Genomic DNA, 24,393 nt, shown 5'->3' on the forward strand with positions numbered 1-24,393 from the left:
TCACCCCGAGGCTGTGGCCTACTAGTAAGATTCTGGCATCTTTCTCCTTTGGCAGCTACATAGTGTCTCCCTTACTCTTCCTTCTCTCTATATATCTCTGTTCTGATTTCCCACCTGGCAATATTCTGCCCTGCCATAGGCCAAAGGAGCTTCTTTATTAATCAGTAGTAATAAATCATATTCACAGCATACAAAGGGGAATCCCACATCAATTTGCCCTTTAAAGAATAGGTCCTAATTACTTCCTAGTTCAATCTCCTAACATTTTATAGATACAATTTAATTTCAATAGTCTACATATTTTATAAATAAGCAGTCATATAACATCTGTCCTACAGTGACGAACTATTGTTACTTAGCATAGTATCTTCTGCATTCACCCATGCTATAACACATATCATAATTTCCTTATTTGGATGGCTTGATGTTATTGCATTGTATGCATATTCTCTATTTAATTTAATGTGTTCTCACTGGACACAAATTTGTAAATATGAAGCATGTTTTCATGTAAGCAAGTTATTATAATAATTATCTATTATTAATTAGTTTTGTTCCTCTATAGGACATGGGTTTAAAGGTATTAAGAAGATATGAGTGATCAAATATATGCAATATGGATATTAGAACTCTTATATTTGACAAAAATTTAGACAAACAAGTACTCAGACTAAAAATCCAAACTGAATACAGAAGCACTCACATATTCAAAACTGCTGCATAAGTATCAATGTCAACTTTCTGCTTCAGGTAAGATACATTTTTATTTTACAGTGCCCCTAGAAAGACCATGGCATGTAAGATGTGTCTTGTCCTTTTCACTGAGGCTGTAATTTAGAGATATTGTATCTGATGTTCTCATATCAGTTGCTTCGTTGTGCTCCATTCATACCACAGTTCTCTCCAGTATTGACAACAACCACAATGTTTACAGGCAAAAGTGAAGAAAAAATAGCCTGACTCTTGAAGCTTCCTGGAAGATATGCCTCTCTCTCAGTGTGTCCTTCACTTTTAGTATAGCAATTGTCACTGTTACTGCTTATAAAGAAGGAATGAGCAACCACAGCAACTCATGTATGTATGCATAAAATTGTTGCTGTATTTCCACTGCTCACTTGGAGTACTGACTTGTAGGAGACATGAAAAAGCTGGATAAATGAAGAGTTCACTTATTTAAGGTATATTTTATGGAATTTATATTATAAATGAATTCTAGGCAACCGTTTTGGAAGGAATATTCTTTTGTTTGCGAGAAGTCAGACCAAGTAAACAGATCAAGTTTTACACAAAATAATTAGTCCAATATGTTTATGTATATTACATGGTGCCTATATAACTTTGAGTTCCCTTGTTCTGGATAATACTCCATAAATGCATGTTTATCATTCAAGATTTTGTCTTATTTTAAATGTATATTTGAAGTAATATACAACTGCGGCACATACTATATGTATAAGATGCCAAGAAGAAACAAAGTTTGGCCTGAATTAGAGCTTTTAATTCAATGAGGGTAGAACAAAAGGCCAATTTAGATTTGTAAATAAATATCAGTGAATTGAAAGGAAGCCATGCTGTTTATAGGTTGAATAGAGATATAATAAAGAATTGTTTATAATTAAAATATTTGTAAAGAGAAAGTTTTTTACTTAGAGTGAAAAGATGATATTATTATTAAATAGCTTTTATATATGTTGTTTTGGTTTTAAATTTTACTTTGATGTTTTATTATTCTACTAAATTATGTAAATGAATAAATAAATGAAAAGCATGCCTTTCAAATCCTGTTGGTCTAGCTATGGTATCTCACTGTTTATTGTCCATTGAGGTTTATCTCCTTTTATGTCTAGAATGTTTTCTGAAAACAGTGTCCTTTTTTGTTTACGACTTCAGTGTTTAAAATGGTACATAGTCTGTGCCATAAACTTTTCTTTATTTTCTGTTTCCATGATGATCATTCACTGAGCCTTTAACTTGACCTTCCATAAACTAAGTGTAAGTTTGACCAGTGTTAAAGTTCTCTAAATGAACAACAACCAGAAACTCACACATCTGAAAGGGGGTGTCTGGTGATCAGTCTAAATGCAAGGAAATTGACATTGTTCCTACTGATATGCTATGGTGGTTTAAATGAGAGTGACCACATAGGTTCATATATTTGAATACTTCGTCTCTAGGTTACAGATCTGTTTGTAATGGATTGGAATGTGTTGCTTTAATTAAGATGGTTTGTTCCTAGGGTTGGACTCTTAGATTTCAAAAGGCTTTTCTTTCACCGTGCCTTGGCTGTCATAGACTCTAACCTTCTGATGCCACAAAACCAGTTTGACATTTGTTTTTTTAGCTTGCTTTGCTCATGGTATTTTATCAAATCAGCATAGAAGTAACTAAAACAAAGATGGTACAAGGAAGTGGGTTATAACTGTGATAGTCCTGAGCACGCTAATGTTTGGAAGACTGTAGAGGACAGATCAAGATGTGTCAGAAGGCAGCAATGCTAATGATAATAATAATAATAAAGTTAATAATGTTAATAACTAAGCTTTAGACCGTTCTTGTGTTAAAGAATGTGACTATTTTCTGCCCTCTTCTTAAGAATTTGCCTGAGAATAAACTTTTTAAAAAATGGACTATTTTCTTTGGTCGAGGAAATTTCATGACAGTCTAATGTTGATTAGGTCTCTTGGTTATTAGTGATAATACTCAATTGTATAAGTCAAATATTTGCCTACTCACATGTTGAAAGATATGTTGATTGTTTCCAAATTCAGCAACTATGAATGAACCTTGCATAATCATCTATACTCAAGTTTCTATCTGCACATAAGTTTTTGATTCATTTTGGATAAATACTAGGGGAAATTGCTGGGTAGCACAGTGAATAAATGTTTACTTCATAAGAAACTTCTGGACTGTCTTCCAAAGTGGTGATCTGTGGCTTTCTCACCTCAGTTACTGAAAATTCCTTCAACTTCACCTTTTTGAACCTTCTGAGCAGTCTTGTTATAAGATTTGGTCATTCTAACACGTGTGTAGTAATTTCATTTTTCTTTAATTTTCACTTCATCTCGTTTCATCCATTATACAAAATGTGGAGCACATATCTTTCCATGCATTTGCTTTGTCGCTACAAAATTTGTCTTTTATTGCTGTTTAGTTGTTTGTGGTTCCTTGCTTAGTTTTAAAATGATGATATTTCTTTCTGTCTGGTTAGAAATGACACACATGCGTCCTTTGCTTGTTTGGAATACATATTCTTTATGAAATAAGTCTGTTTGAGCAGTTATTTTATCCTAACATGGTTCATGTTCTCATTGTCTTAATAGTGGTTTTATAAAGTAGAAATTTTGACTTTTGGTGATGCCCAGCTTATCCAGCGTCTTAAAGTCTTGCCTTTGTGGTTGTAGCTTAGCAGTCATCTACACACAGTTACTTCCCTGTCCCTTCCACTATTTTCTGGTATTCTTGAGGCTTTGAATTTTACACCTAGGTGAATGATTCACTCAGAGTAAACTTTTGTAAAGGGTGGAAGGTATATGTGTAGATTCATATTTTTCCGGTTTTCCCAGCACCAGTTTTTGAAAAAAACCCATCTCTGCTCCTTTGTCAAATATCAGTTGACTATATTTGTGTGATTCTATTTTTGTAACCTTTATTCTATTCTGTTGATCTTTTCTTTCACTGATACCTTTCTGTCTTTCTTACTTGAACTTTAGTGAATGCCATGAAGTAGTACTGTTTGAGTGTCTGAACTTTCGTTGATACAGACATGCCTATTTTAGGATTTTGCCTTTGCTTTCAAATTCAGAATCAGTTTGCCAGTATCCACAAAAGTCATGTGCTGAAAATTTTTTTAATGGTTTTTAACTGAATTCATAAATTTCAAAAGGAAGACATGCTGACAATATTGCATCTGCCTAACCATAGACATGGAACATTTACCAACTTAGATATTCTTTGATTTTTATCTTAATTACTTTTGTGGCTTTTATGAGAAACTGTATATAAATGGTTAAAGTTATATCCAAGTTTTTGTTTAGAAGGGAGATAACATGAATGTTTTGATGTTTTAATTTCAAATAATAGTTGTTTTCTGTCAGTCAATAAGAAAGTTAACTTTGAAAATTAGACAAAAATCTATTGTATTATTACAAAATTCTATTGTAATTGCACGTTACATTTTTACTGTTATCCTAGAGTTGGCAATATGCACTAACATCAAGTCCAAGTTCACTTTCAAATTACACTATATCATTTTATAATTAATGCAAGTTCCTAGTAGTTGCAATACAATCCAAATATCTTCTTGCAGTCTTTTGGCTATTTTCATCATTCATTCAAAACACAACTTACACTCAAGTCAGTGGTTTGTATTTTACATAAAAATGTGTTTTAACTAAGTATTTTGGGTTTTATCACTTGTACAAAATAGGTTAGAGAAATGCAAAGGAGCAGCAAAGATTTGTACTTTTGCTCCTTGTCACTGAAGTTTTGGTCTATAATTCATTGCTGTTAGGTCCACGGGAGAATATTATGGAAGAAAGGTGTGTCAGAGAGATATGCTTACTTTATGACAGCCAGGAAAGAGAACAAAGAAGAAAGATTTAGAAGCAAAACACAACCTTCAAAGTATGTCCTCCACGATCTACATCCTTCAGTTTTTTGCTACTTTGTAGTAGTCCTTGCAACTGCAAATCCATCAACAGAGGAATCCATAGATAAAGTTACTATTTTCAGGATCCAGTTTCCTCTCAACTGTACCGTCAACTCAAGATTAAGCTGTCAACATTTGAGTCTGTAGGGTACCTTTCATATCCAAGTCATGGCCTTTGTTTTGTTGAGGAGTTTGAAGTTAGTTAGAAAAGGCAGCTCACTGTTAGTAGAGCTCTGACAAATAGTCAATGGAGGAAAAGGAAGCATGAAGTAAGTAGGTGGGGATAATACAAGTCAGAGTTTCCTAAATTCAAAACTTTAATATCAATGCAGCATTAACTAAACAAATACTATGCCATGAATGATTATGTGCAAATTTTATTATTGAAAATTTATCACAAACATCACTAGATGATGGAAAATACCTATTTGTGAATACATTTTATTATGATAGAAGCTGAGAAAATGGCAGGGATTTTGACTATCGACCTCTCAGAGAAGTAGTTGGGGAACCTGATATTTTAGCACGTGAACTTGAAAACTCATGTCATATAGGCCTGTCCACCTGATAAAATATTTGTTACTCTCATTATCTCAATGGAAAATGCCTTATGCTAGTGATCAAAGAAGATTTTTTTTCCTTAGTTTCTCTGTGTGATATTTGGGTTTAAACAGATGTCAAAGAAGCTCTGGAATCAAGAAAGGTGCTGCATAGACAATCTCCTCAAATTACCACTCTGTGCTATACATGCTGACAGACTTAAGCCTGTTATTTTGCTAAACCTTTTTGTAGCTTTCATTGACATCCAAATTGGTAATCTCAGGTCGAATTTGCAAAACATAGAGAAAATATAGACATACTTAAGTCAAAACTTTTAAGTCTGTAAGAGTTCTTTTTGTTGTTTCAAAAAATTCAGGAGAGTTGGTTGTGATTCTCAAATATATATCATGTTCTCTTCCTGTTCATTAATAATTGCTGTTCTCAATTTGTCAAATTGATATTATATTTGGTATTATCACTGCTCAATTCTATTATATTGTATCATATTTACACTATCTGTTCTTACCTTGGGCAAATATTATTTGCTGAAATGTATACTTCCTTCACACAGACCATAACCTTAGCAGAGTCAAAAAGAAGAATGTCTTTTTCTCTATTTTTATCCAACCATAGGCTTTAAACATAGAAGGTGTACAGAGCAACAAGGACTCAAAGAACAAGAGACCTTTGTGCTACTTAGAATTATATTTTAAATAAATATTTTGAGCTGCACTCAGATCAATCAACATTCACCTAAACTGCTCTTTCAAGGTGAACTTTTATTTTACCTCAATGTCTCTGAATAGATCTCATTAATGTTTTGACAGAGATATGGTGATACCTGAAGCATCATTTCTTTATTTTCTTATATCCCTGTGCTGTTTGCCAGAGAGCGGGTCAATGAAACTTCCGTACTTTATTGTCTATATATTTTGTCCAATGTGGATGAATGACAGTGAATTTGTTTGTTTATTATAATTAGAGAAACTTGCCTTAACATATCAGAGTGATATGTTAATACTGATATTCAGTATTCTATTTGAATGACAGAAACTAATTTGAGAATGAAATTTAGAGGAAATCTCATATCATTTAGCTTCAGCCTGTATGTTTATATATGTTTCATAGTTTTTATCGTATCAAGTCATTACTATAATGTGAACTTATTCATAAACAAAAAAATCTAAAATTTCTTCCATATTAAGATAATATTAAAGTCATATGATCAAGTTTTTTTTAAAAAAATTATTATATTTTTAAAAAAATACTAATCCAAGTTCCCACTTCCTCCCCTCCTCCCATTCCCTCCACAAACCCTCCGACCCCACCGCCATCTAATCCTCAGAGAAGGTAAGGCACATTGCTTTGTGGAAGGTCCAAGGCCCTCCCTGCTGTATATAGGCTGAGCAAGGTATACATACAAAGAAAATATGATCCCAAAAAGACAGTACATGCAGTAGGGATAAATCCTGGTGCCATTGTCAATGGCCCCTCAGTCTGCCCCAGCCATGCAACTGTCAACCACATTAAGAGCAACTAGTTTGGTCCTATGCTTGGCCCTTCTCAGTCCGGCTGGAGTTGGTGAGCTCCTATTAACTCAGGTAAACTGTTTCAGGGGGTGCACCCATCATGATCTTGACCTCTCTTTGTTCATATTCTCATTCCTTCCACTCTTCAACTGGACTTTGGGAGCTCAGTTCAGGTGCTCCGATGTGGGTCTCTCCCTCTGTTTCCCCCAGTTGCTGTATGTTCTATAGTGATATTTAAGGTAATCATCAGTCTGATTACAAGGCAAGTCAATATCCTGCCCCCTCTCCTCTGTTGCTTAGGGTCTTAGGCCGGATCATCCTTGTGGATTCCTGGGAGTTTCTCTAGAGCCTGGTTTCTATTAACCCTCTAATGGCTCTCTCAATCAAAATATCTCTTTCCTTGCTCTCATCTCTGTTCTTCCTTCATCTCAACTATCCCATTCCTTCAAGTTCTCCTCAGCCCTCTCCTTCTCCACACCTCTTCCCCTTTTATCTTCCCTTCTCCCCCCACCCAATTTTGTCAGGCAATCATGTCTGTTTCCAATTTTCAGGTGGATCTATCTATATATTTTTCTTTAGGTTTATCTTATTACTTACCTTCTCTAGGATCATGAACTATAGGCTCAATATCCTTTGTTTATAGCTAGTATCCACAAATGAGTGAGTACATACCATAGTCATCTTTTTGGATCTGGGTTACCTCACTCGAGATAGTGTTTTCTAATTCCACCCATTTGCATTCAAAATTCAAGTTGTCATTGTTTTTTACTGCTAAGCAGTACTCTAATGTGTAAATGTGCCACATTTTCTTTATCTATTCTTCAGTTGAGGGGCATCTAAGATGTTTCCAGGTTCTGGCTGTTACAAATAATGCTGCTATGAACATTGATAAACAAATGCTTTTGTAGTATATTCAGCATCTTTTGTGTATATGCCCAAGAGTGGTATTGCTGGATCCTGAGGTAGGTTGATTCCCAGTTTTCTGAGAAACCACCACACTGACTTCCAAAGTAGTTACACTATGAACTCAGAAATGCTTATTCCTAGTTAATGTATTAGAAATTCCAAACGAAAAAGTATCATTGTGCTATGTTATAGTAAGACAATGTATAATGCACATCTTTTCATTCTCTTTTGAAAAAACACTGAATTATTTTTAAATCATTTTTCCCTTATTGAAAATAGATTCTTTTCTCATACAATATGTTCTGATTACAGTTTCCCCTCTTTCTACTCTTCCCAGTTTCTCCCACCTGCCCTCCATCCAGATCCACTCTTTTTATGTCTTTCATGAGAAAATAACAGGCTTATAAGAGATAACAATCAAACATAACAGAATATATATATATATATATATATATATATATATATATATATATATATATATATAGCATACCTTTAATCCCAGCACTCAGGGGGAAGAGTCAGACAGATCTCTGTAATTTCAAGGCCAGCCTGATCTACAAGAGCTAGTTCCAGGTCAGGTTCTAAATCTACACAGAGAAACCCTGTCTCAAATAAAATAAAATAAAACAAAAACAATCACATCATGACTGGACAAGGCAACTCGACAGAGGTCAAACAGTTCAAAGAAAAGTCACAATAATAAGAGTCTCACTAATTCACACACTCCTGAGTTCCATAATTTTATTTTTAAGATAATAATCAAAGTGATGAATTTCATTATGATGCTATGGTACATAAATCTATTTTATTAATATTTTCAGCCTTTTCATCTCACTTTCCCATGCTCACTTATCATTTGGGTCATTTCCAAAATTAGTTTCCTTCCCAGTTTTATACAAAATAGTTCTCTATCTATCTATCTATCTATATATATATATATACATATTTCTAATAATATATTTGTTCTCTATGTATTCGTAATTCTGTGAAGAATGTCATTGGTATCAATAAAGCAACACAATGGGGAATAGACTTGTTGTGGGTGATAGAGCTGAGGTCTAGGGCTGATGTTCCTGTCTCAACTATCTGCTTGAATTCTGAGCTGGTATAACCACTTCCTTACATTAATTTCTCTTCTCTATCTCTCACGATGTTTTTCTCTCATTGTTACATGTTCTGTCTGCCCTTTGTGCAACAAAACAGCACATCTGGATGTATCATCTTGATTAATATCAGGGTATCAAATGGAGATGAGAAGCAGAGATGATTGTGTGTATGGGAAAATCTTTTGTAAGTGAGAGAAGATGAGTTGGTGGGAAAAACAATGCAAAGAAGTCACTTTCTTGATCATATTTACTCAGTAATGGGAGGAGCTGAGGTCTCATGAATATTTGCGTAGAAAGGAGAGGCACAAAAAAGTGTGTTCTATCTCTTGGGTTATTTATAGCTCTTAGGGGAGGAAGAATATATTTTTTCTGTAGCATGGACAACTGGCACCCCAGATAGTGGTTTGGACTGAGAGTTAGAGATGTGAGTTCAGCTCATGCACATCTACTTCTACAGGTGTTTGGAAATAGTATCTTTACTCTTCACTCCAGGTTTCTTCATCTGTAAAGGAAACACTGTTCTTACCGTTTCTCTCCCAATTCTACAAAAACTGAATACCTGAGTGTTCCATTCTTTTCTGATTCAAAGGATATTCTACTTCAGATTTATGTAAATTCTCACATTTGTTCAACTTTTCATAGTCATGGATCTATACAACACATATTCTTTATTACCTGGGATCCCCGAGAGTAGTCTAGATTCATACCACACAAAGGTGCTGAGAGGTAAATGCTCATGGCCTCTTTTGTTCATACTGTGACAATCAAAATCAGCATAATAATCTGTCATGAGCATTTTCCTTGGTGTCCAACTTCATGGCATTGGACCTTTGCAAACACAACTTTTTCTAAACCCCCCTTTTTAAATTTTTACATACAATATATTTTGATCACCTTTCCCCTCCCCACTCTTCCCTGATCCCTCTCATCCCCTCACCCACCTATGAAAAAGAATAACTTTTATCCTCAAATTTTACCTATTATTTTCTTGTTTGCAATGTCTCTACAAATTATTGATGTTATTTATCTCATGTGAATGCCTAATGCAAACTAAAGAAACTACTGTAGAATTCCTTTTAAGACCTTCATGCATTTTAGAAACTAGTAATATTTTAAGTAATTTATATGCTGTATGCTTTAGAAAATGAATATTCCTCAGAAGCCAAAGATTGTTTGTTTTATGCAGATTACCTGAATTACTATTATCAAACAACTGGAAAAGTTAGTGGATTGGTTTGGAAAATTGTAAACTATGAACATAAGAAAAGAAAAAAATAAAATAATCCAATATGAATTGAAAAACTGATCTAGACCTCTGCATTTTAGTAAGAAATCAATATACTTTGGTGGCATACAAAGTAATTATGGAGAAAACAGTAACATAAGAAATGAATTATGGCGTATTCCTGTGTTTGTGTAAGATCTTAATATTGAGAAGGATGCAGAAAACAGAACGAAAAACAAATATTAGGATTCAAAAGGCAGTAGTTACCTTACTATTTACATCATCAGTCTACTGCAATTGTTATATTTATCCAGATGGTTTTGAATTATGATCTGTGAAAACCAGGGACAATGGGATGAGTCACAGCAGCACTGAGTAATTGCCACTGTAACTCAGACAGAATAAGTAGTAACCAGTCCTTAATACTGTTATGGTTTGGTTGGAATAAAGGTTTCTCTATCTTATAACATTTGGAAACACTGTTTAAAAAAATAGAAATGTCCAGATTCTCAGCAGAAATAGCACATGATGCCACTAAAACTACTTCAGTGATCTGGTCAGACATAGCACATAAAACACTGTACTCTGTCTTCTTCCAGTTTTAAATGTAGAGTTGGTTTAGCTTTCTATGTCATATTTTCCAATCAATTAGATTAGGTGTTTGGATTAAAATACATTTTTATCTATGGAACAGGAAGGCCTACAATTTTTGGATCTTTATTAAACATATGTATTTAGTCAAAGAAATATTATGAGATCAATGTTTCAGATTAAAGAGGAAGGAACTAGAAAAACAAATTGGCTGAGTAGGAGATGGGGCTAGAAAACAGAAATTCAAATAACCATTGAAATAATAATCCTCATATTGTGTTAAAAGGAGAAAATGATTACTACCAATTTGTTAATTGTGGAAAGGCCTAGATAGCTTATTAAGTATGTGTTGAAGAGGCAATTGAAATCAGTCATGTTTTCTGTTGGGATCCTATAACACAAACACTTTTATTTCATAAATTATAGAATTTAATCATCCAAATGTTTAAACCTTCCCAATCTATATAAGAAGAGGAGATGAAATATGAACCTCATGGCATTTGGGGAGCTCCCAACAATGAGAAATAAAGTTCTTAAAACACAGGCACTTTAATGCATTTCACACTAATTTGGAGATTCCCAAATAATGAGTGAATTAACCAATCTGTTTTGAGGGTGAATATGTCCTATGTTTCATATTAATGATTGCACTAATCATGACGAATTCAAGGCTAATTTTCTAAGAAGTGACGGTTCTTTGTCTCTCCTCACAGAGCTCTTCCAGTGTGATGCTGGGGCTGAATGTACTTAGGATTCCATTCCAAGGTTGACTTGAAAGGTGCGTGGAAGATCGAGAAAAGAAAGGTAAATGCTTACTTTGATCCTCAGTGTTTTGGTTAAGTGTATTTACAAAGTTTATGACGGACCACAGAGGTGTGCCAAGATGTAGCCAAGTGGGTACTTAATACTATTGATGTGACCAGCCCTCCTTCTTTCCTCTTGTTTTGTGTTATTACTTAACTTGCTCTCACTTTTAAAGTATTAGCACAAAGGAAGTAGAAATTGTCTCCAAACTGTAGAAAAGACATGATTAAGCAAGAATTTGATAATGTTGTGTTGGACTCTAAGAGGTGGCATTAAGTATTACTGGTAGGAATGTAATGGTGTGTAAGCCCATGTGTATTTGTCTGTGTCCATTGTCCATTAGTCAGTGTGTGTGTGTGTGTGTGTGTGTGTGTGCACTCACACGCATGTGCGCGCGCGCGCGCACACACACACACACACACGCACACAAACACTCTACTGCTATTTTTTTCCATGACCTAGTATTATTTAATTTAAATGCATATTGACTTTGTCAGGGGACCCAAACATGCTGAGAAAACTATGAGGTAGCTGATAAAATAGCAATGCAATTTTCTCTTTAAAATATGTGTTATGTCATAAACTTTATTTCTAACTAACATTTATTACTATAGCTTAACTCTTTTGGAAGGATTTATTTCCTTAGTGAAATCATAAATCTTTACATTTTGTCATAGTTTGCCTTGATATTTACAAAGCCAATATGAATGATTTTCAATCTCTAATATTTATGTAAAGTTGGGTTTATGGTTTCATTGTGCTATTATTCAGATAACTAATTATATTCAGGTAACTATATATATGTGTGTGTGTGTGTTTAAATGAAGCAACTCCAAAACCAGACTCTTGTAAATGAGGCAAATCCCCTAATCCTGAAAACTAATCATGCTTTGGTCTACTTAGATTGGAAACCCAAAATTTGAATTTCTTTTTTTTTAATTTTATTTCCTTAACAGGGTCTCACTATAAAGCTCAGGCTGTCCTGGAACTCATTATATAAATCAGGGTGACAACAATCGTGCAGAGATACCCTGTCTCTGTCTTCCAAGTGCTAGGATTAAAGACCTATGTCACCATGCCCAGCATAAAAAAAAAAAAAGTGAGGACTTTTTTTTTATATAATTTTCTATTTCCTACATTAACTTTTATTCCCCCCCTTTTTGGAAGAAAGTCCCCAAAGGGAAGGGAATCATTTTTATGGGCTTCTTCAGAAATATTTCTCAATGGGTTCCCTTTGTCACTGGCAAAGCCCAGAATCTAATTTTTGTGTAAATTGCCTTCCATATTTCTATACCTTTCTCAAGATAGAACCACCATAACTCTCCTTAGGGATTTGTGTCAACTGTGTTAATTATAGTTAAATACTTCCCATTTATTTTATTTTCTGCTTTACCTATGGTTATGCTGTGGTTATTTTATCAACTTTGTCACTTTGCCAAACACAGAATGAAATAACTCAACATTTAGCCAGAATTTATGATTTTCAAAGTGATGTGACCAGTTTGACTCCATTTTCTCGTTAATTATCTTTATGATGAAGTGAAGCTGAAACTATAATCCTCATTTGGCAAGCAGGGAAACAACAAGGAGCCCACATGATTTGAAAAAGTAATTTACCCATGGTTCATAGCACGTAATTAATAATGAAGTAATTAATAATGAAAGACAGACCACATGCATTTCTAACATCTAAATTTTGTGTAGTAAGAATTATTAGTGGTCACAGTAAAGTTAATGGTAACACTGACATACTCCATCTTTATGATTGCTTTTGATAATATGATTCCATTCTCTTGTAAAAAATATTTACTTTTATGGGATCAGAGATAATTGGATTTATATTAAAATAATCATCTTCATCCCTGTTGACATACCAGTACAACATTATTTAACAACAACCTTTTCTTTTTGTTTATGTCCAATATCTCAAATTGATCAATATCACAATATAAAAACATTTAAAACTTAAAAGTTTTTCCACATTCTTTACACATTCAAACACCTTAAAATTCTATCTCTTTAAAAAAAAACCAAAGTCTTTTAAACAATAAAAAGTTTCTGTAAAAAAATTCAAAGTTTATCAGCTGTGGATTCCTATAAATGCAAAATAAATACTAAAGAGTCTCAAATCTAAACTAAGCAAAATGAACTCTATCAGTGTAAATCAGTCAGTGTTCAATGGCTGGGATTGGGCCATGATCTTCTGGGTTCTTCCCAAGTGCTTTCCACAGAACATATAGCCTATCACCCTTGTTCAGGCTGGCTTTACTTTATCACCTCTGCTGTCCTTGGCAGTAATACAATCTTGCTGTCATCTTCAAAATGTTGGGGTCTCCTGTTGTAACTAATCTGCACTTTCATCAACAACCTCCTGTAAGGAGGCTCTTTCCATGGTGCTGAACCTCAACTTGTCTGTATGATCCATTCAATCCTTGTGTTTCACCTGATCTTAAGGCTACACTTTCTGGTTGACTCTTCTGTCCTTTCTCACTGCCAAACCTCGCATGATCTCCTCGGTCTCCTTCATACCTTCAAAACCAGCACTCCCTGAGTGACTCTTAAACTACCAAATTCAATTTCCAGCACAATGTACATCCTTGACTGCTTCTGAACCACAGGTTCTGTTTGCTACCTCTGAGGGAATGCTCCCTCAAGGATGCTCATCTCTTCTACATCACTGGTAGAACTGGTTCAACTCTAGTCAACCAGCTTTATTTGTCCCAGTAAAGCAAAGATTTCACTTCACTGTTGCTAGGCATTTGTTAATCGTGAATGGTTCTTTAGTTCCAGTTGATTAGAATCACAAATTCATAATTCAAATTAGTAAATGGCTCCAATTGAGCCTTTTAAAATTTCTTATGAACATTTAAAGTCAGGCCTCCATGAGCTGCAGTTCTTCCGCCATTGTCTTGTTAGCTCCAATACTATTGACTATGGAACTTTCAACATGCAATGAATTTTTAGCCCCAAGTTTCAAAGACCTTCCACAGAAATAGTATAATTACGTCTGTTACAGCAATACCTCACTCCTGGTACCAATTACTATCTTAGTTAGCCTCACTGTTGCTGTGATGAGATATCATAGCCAAAAGGGACATGGAGAGGAAAGGTTCATTTGGCTGACATATCCTGAATCACAATCTTTTGATGGAAACCAAGGAAGTAACTCAAACTATATAGGAACCTAGAGGCAGAAACCTTGAAGAAGTGCTGCTTACAGACTTGCTCCCCATAATTTGCTAAGGTTACATTTAAAGAGATCGCAGGACCACCAGTCCTGGTGTGGAACACCCACCATAGACTGGCAATTCCACATAAATCATTAATTAAGAAAATGTATATCAGGGCTGCCTACAACAGGATCTTATGGAGGCGTTTGCTCAGTTGAAGTTCCCTCCTCTGAGATGACTCTAGCTGAGTTAAGTTGACATAAAACTAGCTAGAACAGTCCTTTCGAGCCCTTCCCACCCTATATAGTTCTTGCAAAGTTTCTCTTATTAACTTTATGTTTGCTCTGATTAAAAATAAGTAAATAATAAATAAAATAAAGGAGGAATTATCAGTAGATTATTAATGAATCATGAGAGAAATTATTTTGAACAATGGTGAATCCCTTCCGAGAAGAGAGTTTAATTTTTTGTGCAGTTCCCAAAACTGATTCTGAAACTTGCTAATTAAGGTTCAGTTGCGATTGTAGTGGCAGGCCTTGTTTCCACAGGTCTAAGTGAACATTAACCACATATTGCCGTAAATAATGCATATGCATAATGCCAGAGACTCACCATAATAGGGAAGTGTATTTTGAGAAGCCTTCATTCTTGGTCATTTATAGACTTATCAGTCCAAGAACCAGAGGTATTACAGGAAGGATAAATTAATTGGAGGCACAGATTTGAGAGTTAGGTTGATCTGTTTGTCTCCTTATAGCAATTCCAGATTTAAAATTTGAATAATTTATTATGTAAAATTTATAGTTATTATACTGACAAAAAGGAACGTTATAATTTATTATAAAAGTTTGTTCACAGATAGCTGTAGCATTTTGCAATAAGCCTTAATGCTACCTAAAATTCATTACGTATTACAGTGTGGCTTATGATATCAGACTACAGCTCAGCTTGATACTACGCTCTCTAGGATCATCCAAACCCAACAGTTAAATAACTAACCTTTCTTTCCGATTTTGCCTATATGTGAATCTTTATTTATATGCCTTGTGCCTGTCTTCATTGCGGTCAATTAATCCCTGTTGTATTGTTTTAATTACTTCAGTCATTTTAAATCACATTTTTAAAAAATTTTTCCACCTTTATTATAGTGATGTAATTTCTTCTCTTCTTTTTTTTTTAAGCTGGGTCAAGACTTCATTTTCATTGTGTCTTGCCATATACCATCTGCTCAGATTGTACATGTAGATAACCATTGGCCTTATTCCTCTGTGACTGACAGAAATAAGTGATCTATTATGTCCCACGCACAGCATGCAATAGTTTCATAATAAGTATTCACTGAGAATTATATCTATATAATTATATCATATATAAATTATGTATGTGACATCTTTTCAGTTTAGAACGTTGGTCTCTGTGCCAGCATTTAACTGAAGAAGATTTTTCAAGAAAAAATTCCAGGATATTTCTACTATTATATGGACTTAGAAGTTAGAGTGACTGTAAAGTTACTTTTTCTAAAGACAGGCGTGAGTTGCTTATGCCTATATGCCAGCATTTGGGAAAAATATAAAATCACTGTGAGTCCAAGACCAGTGTGGGCTACAGAGTGAGTTATATACAGGTCAGCCTGGGCTGGAAGAGAGAGACCCTGCCTTAAAAAGTGACTTTTTAGAATTTATTACAATTCACAGGTTAGAAAATGATCATCTTTAGAAGTAAACGAACTACCTGCTCATTGATGCTGCCTGTAGCAGAGAGACCCCGGAATCTTTCCTATGTGCCACGATTTCTGATTTTCCCTGTCATCAGATCCCCATCCATGTTTAACCAGTTGTTCATCTGAGCAGCATATGTGGCATAAGCTAGGACATTCCCTGTTCTCATTTAATGATGTTTGGTATGAAGGACTCAGTTTTGAATGTTCTTTTCTTATTATTCTTTTCCCAATGCTCCTTCCTCTTTCACCCCTATTGTCTTCCATCACAACCTCCTGAAAGGCTAGTTCTAATCCACCCTACCATACTACTGGGTGCCTTTTCTGTCATCATTATGATAACATTTTTTTTCTTTCTTATTTTACAAAATTTGAGGATAATTCCTTAAGTGTCAATAGATAATTCCTATTAAGATAGTAACTCATCTCGAAAACTATTTCTATACATTTTGTCACTATTTCTGTCTTTGTGAAGAGTATGTGGATTAATATTAACCAAATATGTGATCTCCCAGGCAAATGTAATGGAAGCATAGGCATGTATATTTATAAGCTAGTGAGCCAAATGGGAATATAACTGGAAATCTTTAAACTTCATCTGGAATACTGATTTTACAACACGGAAAGGCCACTTTTAATACCTTTTCGAATGATCACATCAGTGTGAGTGTTGCACTTAGGACCAGGTAGTTTTGTGTGCTGGTCCAATAAACATTCTTTTATGGAAGTTATGCAGAGAATAGTTTAAATGTTCTTAGCCCTATAGGATGTTAATATGCATAACCTGTCCTATTAGTTTCTTGTTCTTCCTTGTCTTTTGGAGCTATAGGAAACATGTGTAAGCAGTCAATATAGATATGCACATTTAGATGTTTGGAGTGCTCTTTTGAAATGCTGAGTTGTCGATAAACATACATTTGGTTTTCAGAAAAGAAAGCATGGTTTTACAAGTAATAGTTTAACGTTTGTATAAACTGTTGCATGAAATCATTGCTCAAATTGTGTTGCTGTTGATGTGAAGATAGTATCTGAGCAGAAATCCTGCATCACAAGAAAAACAAAAAGACAATGAAAATGGAACTTTTTTCATGTAAAAATAGTTTGCATTTACAATTTTAAATTTATGGTTTAGAGATATGCACTTGCAAAGTTTTGATACCATTACACACAAAAAAGCAAAATATGGAATTTTAACTGGCCTGCTTTTCAATTCAACTAAAACATTAAGTATCTTTTTAATGGTTTTATCGGCTGGGAAGAGCAACATTACAATAATCAGGTTTTATAGCCCATATCAAATATGAACCAGAATCGTTTATTACAAAGTTTGTACTTAGGGAGGTGTTTTTACAATATCTGACAGTTTTATCCCATGTTTCTTGGAATTAGTTTTTAGTGATTTCATTTGCCAAAATAAGTTGTTGCTCAAACTTTCTGATTGTTTTGTGGTGAAAATCTAATCCAACAGCTATATTTAAATGCCATTTCTAATTGGTAAGGAGATGTCCATTGAAACTACGAACACATTAGTAACTACATGAAAATACCACAGAAGGTAGCCATACAAACGCTAGTGTTTTAGGGTTGTTTCCCTCCTCCCATATGAAATTTAGAGGTTTAGTGAATGCAAGCGTCTTTTTTAAATTGTCTTCTCAAGAATGAAAGATTGGCTATAACTTTTGATTTCATGTGAGATAAAGTTGGAGTATGATGCCTCCTTTTAGCTGTCAGTCTTATTAAGAAACTCTCCCTGTGTTGAGCTCAGCCCCTGGTGTTGCAGAAACCATGCCTGTGAGAGCCAGGGAAGGGCTTTCTCTTCAGTGTGGCTTCATTAAGCTTGGCCTGCATTTTTACTCTGCTTCTGCCTTATTCCAAACTCTACCTGTAACTCCCAGCACAGCAGGTATAATACAACTGATGCCTTTGCCTGAAGATTGATTGAAACTCAGATGTGTCTTAGAGTTGCTGACGCTCACTCAACCATTTTATTGAAGATAAGGTAAATAAAATAGATTGCCATATGAGAATTCTCTGAAGTCAAATGGAATAATTTGGCAGGTTTAAGCCCTTGAAAAAAGACTAAGAAGTGGGATCAAATACTTTTTGTGTTCAGTATAAGATGAGATAATTATTCCGTCAGTATTTGACTTATAAAATTCACTTTTGTCAGTGCAATAAAAATGCTAAATTAATTATGAAGTTATGATGCCATTTTGGTTTTAAATGAGTCACCTGTAAAAGATAAATAGAGAGAAAAACTTTTAAGACAACAATATTTTGAAGAAATTCTTTTTTTTCTTTTTCTATAACAGTTAAGTGCATGGATCAGTAGTCTCGGAGAATTTAATAAACAACACAAATGGATGGATTTTCCAAAGAGCACTCCAGAATCTTAAGATTCCATATAGCTGTAATTCTTGCTCACTACTAAAAGAAAATCTTAAAGTTGAATCCTTTGTTCTTTAATAAAAATTTTATTTTCACATTTATAAACTTTGGAGGGAAAACGTCCTGGAGTGTTCTGTTTTTATTTTGTTGTATCTTTCCCAGATCATTTGTCTTGGAAAAATGAACATTTTTTTTCATATTTTCCAGAATAATGCAAAAGACTTTTGTTTGTATTATCATCTATAATTTTTATGGGACCGACAATTGTTAGAATGGCCTTAGTATCTGAAATTCTAAGAAATGCTAACAGTAGCATATAATATCACATGTGGTGGTTTAACTGAGATATGCCTATAAGTCTCAAGCATAGAAATGCTTGTTCTGCAGTTATTGTCACTATTTTGGGAAGACTTAAAGGGTGTGGTCTTTCTGGAAGATATGTGTCACTTAGGAAAGCCTGTGAGGTTTCAAAAGTGTGCCGTTTCTGGTTATTCCTCTCTGTTTCTTGTTTGTGGTTTGAAATGTGAGCCCTTGGCTATTTGCTTCCAGTCACCATGTCTGTCTGTTGCTCCTTCTTTCCCAACATAACCGTGAGGTACTCCTACACCTCTGTAAATGTAACCCCAAATAAACCTGTAGTTGTGAAAGTTGCCATAGGCATAGTGTTTTGTTACAGCAATAGAAAAGTCACTAAAAGTTTGTACCAAGAAGTGGACTGTTGTTGTGACAGATCTGACCATGTAGTTTTTGGAAGGATGCCTATGGCTGAAGCTTTGTACTAAAAAATAATGTGGACAGTGTGAACAGAGGGTGTTCCGAGCACCATTTGAGCTGTGAGGTCAGGACACAGGATTTCAAAGGGGAACAGTATTAGCAACTGCCCTATAGATTCGTCTTGTGATATTCCAGCGAAAAACTGCTTCTGCGTTAGGTTATTGCCATGGTCTGACTAAAGAAAATACTCACAGAAGAAAGCAGTAATGTTTGCTGTTAGAAAAGTTTTGTACTTACAGGTTGAGAAGAGGTTGTCTTTGCCCCACCCCCATCATTTCTGCTGTGATTTTTTTTTTAATTTAAAAGCTGCTTCAGTTTTTCCCATTCTCCACTGTATGCAGTTGTTACTCTAAATAGATTTATCCGTTTTCTAGTTATCCAAATTATCCACCAGTTCTCATAACCAATAGCTCGTTATCAAAACTATTTAAACATTCTGGCATTAGTTATATGCACAAAGACACAGTGCATTCTCATCTGAATAATGAGCCATCTTTCTGTAGGGGAGTGTGCAATGTGTACATATACATGGGCACTTGTGTCGATGGAGGAATTCTGGAGACATCCAAACAGAGGCTTCCACTGAAGTCATTTTCTTCTTTCAGTTAGACTATCAGGTCTGTAAGTGACTGGAATCCAACTGAGTCATGGGTTACAGGCACAGGTATCTACATCCAGGGGAGGAGATGACGGGGGATAGAAGGGGTTGCCAGTTTGCTGCTGGAATCTACCTGCTTCTACCACTCTACTGTAGTTGTTTGACGGATAATGACCCCCAAAGGCACAGGCACTATTAGGAGGTGTGGACTTGTTGGAAGAAATGTCTCACTATGGAGGCAGGCTTTGGGGTCTCTTATGTGCTCGAGGTCACACTTGGTGAGACAGATCACTTCCTGTTGCCTTGAATCAAGATGTAAGAATTCTTAGCTCCTTCACCAGCAATATGTCTGCCTTCATGCTACCATGATGACAACGGATTAAACCTATAAAACTGAAAGCAAGTCACCACAATTAAATGCTTTCATGTATAAGAGTTACCATGGTCATGGTGTCTCTTTGCAGCAATAGAAACCCTAAGACAAGCGCCTTCAGTCAGTCAGTTTCCTCGCCATGCAATGAGCCGTCTTAAAGAAATCATTTTTTTTCCATTTACATTTAATCACTGTTAATAGTCAAGAGTAACTTTGGTTCTTGACAGTGACTTTGACTCTTTTTCTCCCATAGGATCCCATTTGTCTTAGGGGTTCAGTTCCTCTAATAATATGTGAATGGCCTAAGAATAGATATATTTTGTGTTCTTTTCAGGGAAAACTGAAAAAGACATTGTAGTTTAATTTATATGATAAAATAGAGAACATAATTATCTGTCTGGTATTTCTTAAATATCTTCATATTTTAGCTTCTGAACATTCTTTCATTGTAGTATTGTATAAGCATTTCTTTCTTAATGGTTAGTAAATATCAAAAACATTCTAGCCAGATGTATGTGTTCTTATAAACTCTATTTCTTTTGTTTGTTTGTTTGTTTGTTTTGTTTTTTCAAAGTTTATTAAATTATTATTAAATTATAAAAGTTTCCATTTCCGTCCCTCCTCCCAACACCCTCCCACTCCCCCCACTCCCTCTCCTCCTCCCTCTCCATCCCTAAGAGCAGTCAGGGTTTCCTGCCCTGTGGGAAGTTCAAGTTCCTCCCCACTCCCTCCAAGTCCAGGAAGGTGAGTATCCAAACAGACTGGATCCCCAAAATCCAGTATATGCAGAGAAAACAAGTCCCAGTGTTATTGTCAATGACTTTTCAGAAAGACTCCGGGCCAGCCACATTCAGAGAATCTGGCCACATTCAGAGAATCTGGTTGGATCACATGCTCGTTCAGTCCCAGTCCAACTGGCCTTGGTGAACTCTCATTAGATCAGTCCCCTTGTATCCGTGGGTGATCGCATCACTCGCAGTCCTGATTTCCTTTTTCATGTTCTTCCTCCTTCTGTTCCTCATTTGGACCTTGGGGGGCTCAGTCCGGTGCTCCAATGTGGGTCTCCGTCTGTATCGCCATCCATTGTCCGATGAAGTTTCCCTCTGGTCTTGCCTTCTTTGCTCACGTTCTCTTTCCTTCTGCTTCTCCTTTGGACCTAGGGAGTTAAGTCCAGTGTTCCAATGTGGGTCTCTGTCTCTCCTATCATACCACAAAAGCATTTGTTCAACTATGTTCATAGCAGCACTATTTGTAATAGCCAGAACCTGGAAACAACCTAGGTGCCCCTCAATAGAAGAATGGTTAAAAAAGGTGTGGAACATATATACATTAGAGTTTTACTCAGCGGTAAAAAATAATGACATCTTGAATTTTGCATGCAAATGGATGGACATAGAAAACGCTTTACTGAGTGAGGTAAGCCAGACCCAAAAAGAGGAATATGGTATGTATTCACTCATAAGTGGATTCTAGCCATAATTAAAGGTCTTTGAGCGTATTATTCGTGATCCTAGAGAAGCTAAATAAGAAGGTGAACCTAAACTCTATTTCTTGCTTTTAAGATTGAATATGAATTTCCCTGCAATTTAATAAATAACATGTTAATTAATTTTTTCTACAAATCAAGAAAGGATGACACTGAGATTGTAAAAAATTTTCCTTCAGCAGGAGATATTCAGGAATATTTTGTATATGAGAAGTATTTATATCATTACAGTCATATTAATGATCAAGATCCTGTTCTCTTGATCTGTAGACCACTTCTCTATCTACTCCTTATTCTCCTCTAAATATATGCTTGATCATATTTAAAAATAATGCTGTTTCTGTGTACTGTTGTGTGTTTTGTCATCATTATTGATGCTCTTTCAGCACTCTGGATTCCATAACTATATAACTAATATACCTGAAGATTAATTCATAACTATTATACCTAAAGATTAATTCAGTAGTAGATACTCTTCCTAGTGATCCTTTGGGTACTTGTCACCATTGCTAACTTCAGTTTAGGATGAAAGGGTGGATCTCAGCAAAGTGAACAAATCTGCTAGTGTTCTACAACTAAGCAGTGGTTGAGTTGATCAGGGCCACGAACCCGACCATCTTCCTGAGAGGCCCAGCACGCTGCCTTTCAGGGATACCAAGCAACTTAAAATCAATATAATATAAATGAAGTAAATTCTGAGTTACACTATACACTAAAAGTATAAACTTTATTTTTAAATAAAAAAGTGGGCTAAAAAAGGAAATATTTGAGAAAATTCAATAAACAAATATAGATGTTGGTAAGAACTATTTAAATTTAGTCAATTGAATATGATTTCATCATAATTTGTATTTTGTTAGTAGACTATGTATTCTGAAACTGTATCCTTGTTTTCACTCTAGATTTATCTATCATATGGGTATATTAATGGTGAAATAACTTCATTCTTTACTCTTAGCATTTTATATGTACATATTATAGATGTCATGTGCATTTCTGTCAGTTAGATGTGTACAGTCAGATTACTATACAATCTATCTCTTTATCTTTGCTAGTAAAGTTCTCATATTGCCAAGATATAGTTCATTATTCTCAATGGCAAACACATAGAACCTGGCATTATCCTTATACCAAGGGATAGGTGTTGACTAGCTAAAGCCAATTAAAATAATCCTATTTCCTTTGAAGTAAGTGACTTCCTTTCATGAAGATAATAAATACTAAAAATGTCAAATTTTTCATAAAATTTATATAAATAAATAATTTCAGTATTTAATTATTTTACCTGAAGCACTTATTGCTTCTTGACTAATAAAGACAGTGACTTTCTTTCATTCACTCTTTACATGAATTAGATGTTAGGCATTTGAAGCTATAAATATTCTTACATATATACAAACGCTAATTATTCAACAGTAGGATGCAAATTTCATTTTCGACTTGGTAGGAACCTGTGTTTGTATGGTACTCATAAAAGGTGACTGACAGTTTTATAGGGAAAGCCAAGGTAGAAGTTTGTCTTAAAGGAAGTCAGACAGGTTATCAAAGGTGTAGAAATATGGTTTCAATGCCATTGCCTCCTGAAAATAAATGCAAGGAAATTCATATTTAACACATCCACTTTCAGGTCCTGGTTTTCCAAGTTCAAGTTCTTGTTGTACTATAAAGTTGGCAATTAAATACATTGATTTATATTTCTTGATAATGCAGATAGCAAGTCAACCTAAATAACCTTGGGTGTGAAAGTGATTAGATAAAATATTATAACTCACCAATGAAATAACCAATAATACTTTAGTGAATAATGTAGACTTAAACTTTGTTTTAGGGACATGAATTTTATTTATTAATAGAAGAAATTCTATATACTAAATGTTATTGTTTACTTGAAGGTGGTATGGTATTTCGTGACTGGTGCTTTCTTATTTTTTTCAGTTGATGATTTTCTCTATGACTTAAAACTTATTCATTATGCATCTATTCATAGGACACATTTTCCCCCTCCTCTCTACAGTTTTAATTCTCTGGCTAGATATAATTCACTCTATGTGTTCAATCAAGCAGTCCTCATAATAACAATGCAGCATGTTCGAACTTATGTGTCGGCTCCACATTGTGTCTATAAACACAATGGTATTTTGTGGTTCCCGTGTTATGAGTCTTTGGATAGTGTCTTAGGGTTTCTTCTGCTGTGAAGAGACACCATAGCCAGAGGAACTCTTCTAAGGAAAATATTTAATGGAGGTGGCAGCTTACAGTTTCAGAGGTTTAGTGCATTACCATCGTGACGGGGAGCATGGCAACCTGCAAGTAGATGTGGTGCTGGCTACAACTTGAGCAGAAGGCAACAGGAAGTGGACTGGGTGTCACACTGAGCATTGAAAACCTCAAAACGTAACTTCCCAGGGACAAACTTCCTCCAACAAGGTGATACCAACTCCCAACCAAGCCACCCCTCCTTTTGGAGGCCATTTTCTTTCAGACTACCACAGATGGTTTTATACGTTTTGAATTTGTGGACATTTCACATATCTT

The 24,393-nt window shown here is 35.0% G+C and overlaps 1 protein-coding gene across 6 annotated transcripts in view; it reads left to right on the forward strand.

Annotated features, from left to right (window-relative positions):
• The window catches only part of Foxp2 (forkhead box P2), a 502,382-nt gene that overhangs the window by 156,052 nt on the left and 321,937 nt on the right, over positions 1–24,393 (forward strand). For all 6 annotated transcript variants that reach the window (XM_085683588.2, XM_085683587.2, XM_087901631.1 and 3 more), the window contains exon 3: positions 11,262–11,352. The gene's annotated coding sequence lies outside the window, so the exon portion shown is untranslated. The remainder of the gene's footprint in view (positions 1–11,261; positions 11,353–24,393) is intronic.

This window comes from Myodes glareolus, chromosome 25, assembly GCF_982192425.1.
Source record: "Myodes glareolus chromosome 25, mMyoGla1.1, whole genome shotgun sequence".
Taxonomy (NCBI): domain Eukaryota; kingdom Metazoa; phylum Chordata; class Mammalia; order Rodentia; family Cricetidae; genus Myodes; species Myodes glareolus.